Source organism: Nematolebias whitei, chromosome 13 (genome assembly GCF_014905685.2).
Source record: "Nematolebias whitei isolate Nwh7 chromosome 13, NemWhi1, whole genome shotgun sequence".
Taxonomy (NCBI): domain Eukaryota; kingdom Metazoa; phylum Chordata; class Actinopteri; order Cyprinodontiformes; family Rivulidae; genus Nematolebias; species Nematolebias whitei.
In genome coordinates this window covers 11,574,969-11,581,798 of record NC_056510.1, presented here as the reverse complement: position 1 = coordinate 11,581,798, position 6,830 = coordinate 11,574,969, and the positions used below count along the sequence as shown (strand labels likewise).

At 38.5% G+C, this 6,830-nt stretch overlaps 1 protein-coding gene across 1 annotated transcript in view; it reads left to right on the top strand.

The window, feature by feature from the left end:
• The first annotated feature begins 5,396 nt into the window (after positions 1–5,396).
• The window catches only part of LOC119419035 (ras-related protein M-Ras), a 15,255-nt gene continuing 13,821 nt past the window's right edge, over positions 5,397–6,830 (top strand). The window contains exon 1 of the mRNA XM_037686334.1: positions 5,397–5,430. The gene's annotated coding sequence lies outside the window, so the exon portion shown is untranslated. The remainder of the gene's footprint in view (positions 5,431–6,830) is intronic.

Genomic DNA, 6,830 nt, shown 5'->3' with positions numbered 1-6,830 from the left:
AGAGTGAATGGTTGTTGTCCATGTGTCCTGTGATGGACTGGAGACCTGTCCAGGATGTACCTGGCCTCTCGCACACTAGTGGTTGCTGGATATGGGCACCAGTGATCCCTGTGAAAAGAAGAATTGAGTAAGAGATAATGGATGGATGGCACAGTATTTACAGTATTATGCTCCAGCAGCTAGTGTTGTAGTCAAGACCACCTAACCCGAGACCAAGTCAAGACCAAGACCGGAGTGTACCAAGACAGAGACAAGACCAAGACTTTTGGGGTCCGAGACCAAGACCGAGGGAGAGTGAGACTAAGTCAAGATCAAGACCTCAAGTCTTGGAGCTCAATCTTTTCACAGATTATCTGTATCGGCTTACTTTCACTTCTGATTGCAACATTACATTCTGTTGTCTGTATTGTTCTGTTGGTACGGAACTACGTTCAAGTGAAAAGCGGTGGGTGTGACAGCGGTAACAAAACCATGCATTTAGCAATGAGTCACGTTATCGCTTGAATTGGATTCAGTACGTTTTGCATACAATAAAAACAAGGATGACAAATAAACTGGACAATATTCTCACAATTTAATGATATTTCCACAGTTGTGGTCGTGACTGGTCTTGAACCGAGTCCTCGTTGTCCGAGACCGAGACAAGACCGAGACCAAATGCGGTTGAGTCCAAGACAAGACCAAGACCATCAAAAAATGGTCTTGAGACCGGTCTCAAGACCAAGACCGGTCTCAAGTACTACGACACTACCAGCAGCCATGGTCCCCAAACAGAAATTCTCTAAACTGGTTTGTTTTTCAGTCACCTGGCCTCGTCTTCTCCCAGGGTTTTCTCGCTTCTGGGAGTTGTAGTAAATGTTGTGTTATCCACCTTATAGCCCCCATGCTGCCTTACGTGAATTATGGGAGCGACTTCCAGCGACCAGAACAAGCATTTGTTTATGTGCTAACAGTACGAGCTATTGTACTGGTAGTTTCTCTGAGCATTGGGGATTTCATTTAAACATGTAGGAACACCACCTGTCAAAGCTCAAACGGGATCACAAAATAATCATACTGCTGCCTGCTGCGGACGAGTGATGGGAGTACAACCTGAAGAAGTGGCCACAGATACATATTCTAGCAAATTTAGCTTCATTGACTCAGTTGCTTCTGACAGTGAAGCGATGAACAACCTGAAAAGCTCTGAGGTGTATTAGTATCTACACATAATGTCAGTTGGGTTTTGTTAAAAGAGGTGGGACACAATCTTATTGACCTTAAAGCAGACATGGAGCCCAGCCAATGCCTTAAAGTCCTCCATCACCGAGCTTGGGTTAATCGCAGAGAAAATCATAATACCAAAGACGAACAAATACTATAATGCTGTGCCCTCCATTCACTTGAAATCAGACTTGATATTCTTGTCATACTGTTTTCAATCCTTCTGAGGATTTGGCATCTTTTCTCCGGTGGTTTATTGAAGTCCAGCCACAAAGTAGGAAGCAGGTTTTCCTCCATCTGCCGTTTGTCAACAAAGTGAAATGAACACAGATTGGGTGGTCTTCAAGTTCACATTTTTCAGACACATTCTTCTTAATTCCTCATCTGTAGGTAGGTGATGGAAACCATACCGCTTTTCACAGGAACACTCTTTTTGTTTTGGGTCTGTGTTGAAAACTCTGTTGTTGTAGCCACTGATTTAGTTTGGTCTGGTTGTTCCTGCGGCTGCAAACACAACAGCCTGAACTCAGCAAGGCTAGATTAGTAAACTTTACAGTTATTAAATACATGTAAATAAAACAATACCAGGGTTTTATCTGCTAAATTGAATGCAAATTACTTTCGAATGAACCGCTGTCCGTGCTCTGCTACCATGGTTAGCAAATGCTACTGCTACGTTCAGTGTCTGACAGGAAGTTGTAGTTGTACCCATAATCGTTTATACAGTAGAGCCCCCAGGAATAAGGTGGATATAGCTTGTTTTCTTTGTTAACCCTCTGTTACCTCAAGGCTGTAAAGCAGTTTACCTTTCGTCACAGTGTTTCATGACAGCTTTACAACAGAGGGGAAAAAATGTTTTTCTGTCCTAAATATGTATTCCAGTCTCGTAACTTGTTGGGTAAAAACACCATCCATCCATTATATTTACCTATTTCTTCCTTTTTGGGTCGCAGGGGCCACTAGTGCCCATATCCAGTTATCACTGAGCGAGAGGCAGGGACACCCTGCATGGGTCTCCAGTCCATCATAGGACACATATAGACACATGAGACCAACAACCATTCACACTTTTTATCACACCCAGGGACAATTTAGAGTTGCCAATCAGCCTAAAGTTTTTGGACTGTGGGAGAAAACTGGAGTACCCGGAGAAAACCCATGCATGCACGGAGAGAAAATGCTTGTTTGTGCGAGGTGTTTTTTAATATTAGAGGTTCTTTTTTCTCAGGCAAGAAAAAAAAAGTCTGATAGGAATTTTTTCGCCTCCAACTCCTACATGTGTCCAGTTTACCACTGTTTTTGTCTGCCCAAACAAGTCTCACTTGTAAATGAGTCTTTGAGGCTCAATGTGATTTATCTGTTTAAATAAAGGTTGAATTAATGCAAACTCCGCCCAGAAAGGTCCCGGGCTTGGATTTGAATTGACAACCTTCTCGCTGAGAAGCAACAGCTCTACCAACTAAGCCACCATGCCGCTCGGGTAAAAACACTCAATTTGAAAATATGATCTTTAAAGTTTAATAATTATTTTGTACCGTTGTAGCTATATGCTGTTAATTGGATTTGGTGTTTTATCACAGAAAAATGCACAAACTGTTCATGCATCAGTTCTGGCCCTTGAACATCTTTGGTGTTTAACGATCCTTTTAAGATGCACATAATGAACTCTGCAGCCATTTGCTTTGTTCTTACAGAAAATCAACATTGCAGCAGATTATGTGACTGCAGAAAAGTGTGGGCATAGCAAAGAACACCTGCTCGCTCTCTTTTCTTGCCACCTTAAGTCTTTTCTGGATCTGAAAATAATTAATGAAAAAAAAAACAACAACAAAGTAATCAATTTTTAAATGACTTTCTATTAACTTATCTAATCTAATAAAGCCACATCTCAATAAACAAATAAATCAATAACCAAGTCAATCAGTTCACCACCTCTTGATTGTTTTGTCCAAAGCCTAAATCAATAAATCTTTGCGTCATAAAAAGCTTCTGACTCACTGATGCAGATCTGAAAGCAGTTCCATTTATCTTTGGCTGAAGCTTCAAAACAATTACTTCTATGGATTTCTGGAGAATGTGACATCAGTGTCTGTTGGGAACAAAAAACGGTCCAATGGATTTACAAGAATTAGTTTATACATGCAGGAGAGTGGCTGTTTTTCAGTACAGCAGTCTTTCCAGGAAATGTTTCATCAGACAGAGACATACCATATCATTAATTTCCCATCAATGAAAAGATGGGAAAAATGGGAAAGAAAAATTCTTAAATGTATATCCATTTCTTCCATGTTTTTTTTCAGTTTTCTGCAAATCACACTTTCTGTCCATTCATGGCGCAAAGGAGTTTCTCAAGGAAGAACGTCTCTTTGCGTATGTTTCGTTGTTCAAATTTTAATAATTGTTCATTTATTTAGTTATATAAAAACACCAACACGAGCTTTTTCCAATCCTATTGCATGGGTCTATAAATAATGTATCAGAGGTGGAAAATTTCTGGAGATGTCCACATTCCTAAGTGTTTGATCTTGTCATCTGTGGCTTTAAGGTCCCACTCAAAGCCCCTGCTGACAAACAACCCTATAACTGCTGGGTTTCTGGGAAGCACTTTGATGTGGCTACAAGGTAATGAGAGCAGCTTATAAGAAAGTCAGCAGGAAGCCTCCTATAATGAGGCAAGTGTAGATCCTGTCTTTAAAAGCAAAATTCAAACAGTGTCATATTCAGCTCGTTGGATTCATGGGCTTGAGTATTTAATTTAAAAGGTTTCTGTTCAAATGTAATCAATGACTTTAGTGGAGAATAGTTTGGGGAGTGAAATGCTGGTTGATCTGGTTAAATACAAAACTGCGTAAGTGATTTAAAACGTAAGACACAACATTTGCAGGTACATATACATAAATGCTTTTTTTGGACAGAAAAAAAAAATCTGTAATATTAGAAAAATAAATCATTTGAAATATCAAAGTGCTAAAACAACAAGAGTTTTTGTTTCCATCTGTTGTATGAATTAGTCTCCGTTTAGAAACACGGGGATGTTCAAACATCACCCATTTAAAAAAGTTTAAAAGACATTACAGTAAAAAGTATTTGTTCAATGTTAATGTAATTATGAATGTGTTTGTGTGTGTAGATGTGTGTTTATTGACATGTATATCAAGTTCAAGTTCAAGGCACTTTATTGTCATTCGCATCACATGTGGTACATGAGGTTGAACGAAATTGTGTACTCAAGGTCCCAGTTACACTCAAATATAGCAAAAGTATAAAGTATAAAAATATATTCGTGCAACTTAGTTCGCTGTGGCGACCCCTGAAGAAGGGAGCAGTCGAAAGAAGAAGAAGAAAAAGTACAAAATTAAATTGTATATAAGGATCGAAGATGATATACACTAAACAATACATTAAAAGATCTGAGATACAGTATACGCTAAATACTAATAATGTAAAAGGCCCATGCCTCTCTTGCAAAAGAGATATGTGATCTCATTGGGATTTGCCTGGTTAAATGAACGTTAAATAAATAAATAAAATAATATTGTACATTAAACAGCAGCTCAAACATGAATCTGTAGTGAGTAGATGGGTATGAATGAATACAACAGCATGAGATAATCAGAAAAATGCTGGGAGAACTAGATGGCAATTACTTTATGTAGAAATATGAGAAACAGGAAGAAGATTGTTTGTATTTCATTGGTTATATAATACCATATATATATTTATATATATAAAAAAAAATTTTGAAAGATTTTTATTTAATGCGTTTTGCTTTATATTAGAAATAAACTAATCATTCAATTAAATTGGAACGCTAATTTGCCGTATTACTCCTTTAACAATTGGAACAGTCCATTTCTATCTAAAAGGGGGGAGGCAATCAATACCTTTGTCAGGTTTCATCAAAAATAACAGAAAAAGTACATCTTATAACACATTTACTTTGTTATTTTTAAACTATTTTCCTAAATAAACTCTTGTCTTACAGTAAAAAACCCATTTAGGTTGTTTAATATTGTCACAAAAATCTCGCTTCCCCCTTCGTAGCCTTTCTATATATAGTAGCAGCGTTGATTAGCCAGTCGCGGCATTGTTTGGCAGATGTGTGCAGCTCTGTCCTGTCGGTCGGTGGATTTTAAAGGGCGGCGGTTTAAAGCCGAGGAAAGGCAGCGATGAGGAGAAATATGTCGGTGTGAGGACGGTTCTTTCACGACAGAGAAGCTCGCATCGGTAAGTTTCTGTCCTGCTGCGGACCAACAGACGAGGTCCTTTCTGTTCACGAAAACCCGTTCGAGTAAAAATGCCAAACAATTCAAGAAAGCCTAAACAAGTCAGGCTATTTCGACTAATGACAGCTAAATAAACAGTTAGAAGAGATGAGTTGTGTTTAATTAGGCGTATGAAAAGGCTAGGCTTATGTTTTGTTGCTAACTTAAAGGAGAAACATGAAACAGTCCAATTAATCCGCTATTCGGGGGGCGGCTACTTACTGCTCACACAAACGGGCCTCGGCTAATTTCTGTGTCCAAAAAAAAAATCCCCTCTCTGAACGTAACAGACGTCTGTATTGTTTGTTTGTCAGAAATACCTTTAACTGTTTGTTGGCCGCCTTATTTCACCCTGCCATGCCTCTGTGGATTAATGTGGACATTTAGGGGCTTGACTTCTTTCAGGAGCTCCAGCAAAGATCATCACTAATAATGGCAGTGAATGTGAAATCATCAGATTGTTTGTCTGGATGCAGATAAAACCTCTTTAATTCTTCCACAGTAACTTCACCGAGAAATACCAAAGTGTATTTCAGCTAGTGCTAAAGCTAGTGATGCATATTTCTGTAAAATGACCCCTGCACATTTACTATGCATTGAATAATATTAGTTGGTAAATCATATTTTATGAGTTTCAGATATGTGCTTCCCACAGAATAGCTACAGGTTGACCTATTTGTGTAAAAACAACTTGCACACAATGTTTATTTTTTTTACTAAAAGGTTACATATTTAGACTTTTAAAAATAAATTAGGTGCAAGATTAACAGTTTTGGAGCCAAAGTCTATTACTGTTTGTTGTGACCACGAAAAATTATAGAGAAAAACTAAAATGGGAAATAATTTCACCAAAGAGGATTTGGTGACAGAAATAAATGCACCTTCACGTGTATAAAGATGTTTCAGCCATTTCAGCTTTTCAATTCAGTTTATTTATATAATGCCAAGTCGCAACCGAAGTCATCGCAGGACACTGAACAGAAACATTCATGTATACAAAAAGTATATTAATAAAATTATCTGATGAGCAGACTGCTTTGAGCTTAACTTTGTCACGGACTCTCATCTTGAGCAAGCATGAAGGCGACAGTGGAAAGGAAAAACCCCCTCATGAGGAAGACCTCTCAAGCAGAACCAGGCTCAGGACAAGTGGTCATCTGCTTCGACCGGCTGGGTTTGAGACAACAGGAAGTAGGAACGGATACACAATGGCAGGTCGAGAATCGCGTTAAGATGGAAATAATATCAAATAAACGATTCAATTTTAACAACAAAGTCCATGCTCAATAATCCAGGTATACAATCCAACATTTTTCAGTCAGGCCATCTGGACAGTTTTTTTTTTTGTGCTGAAACGTTTCG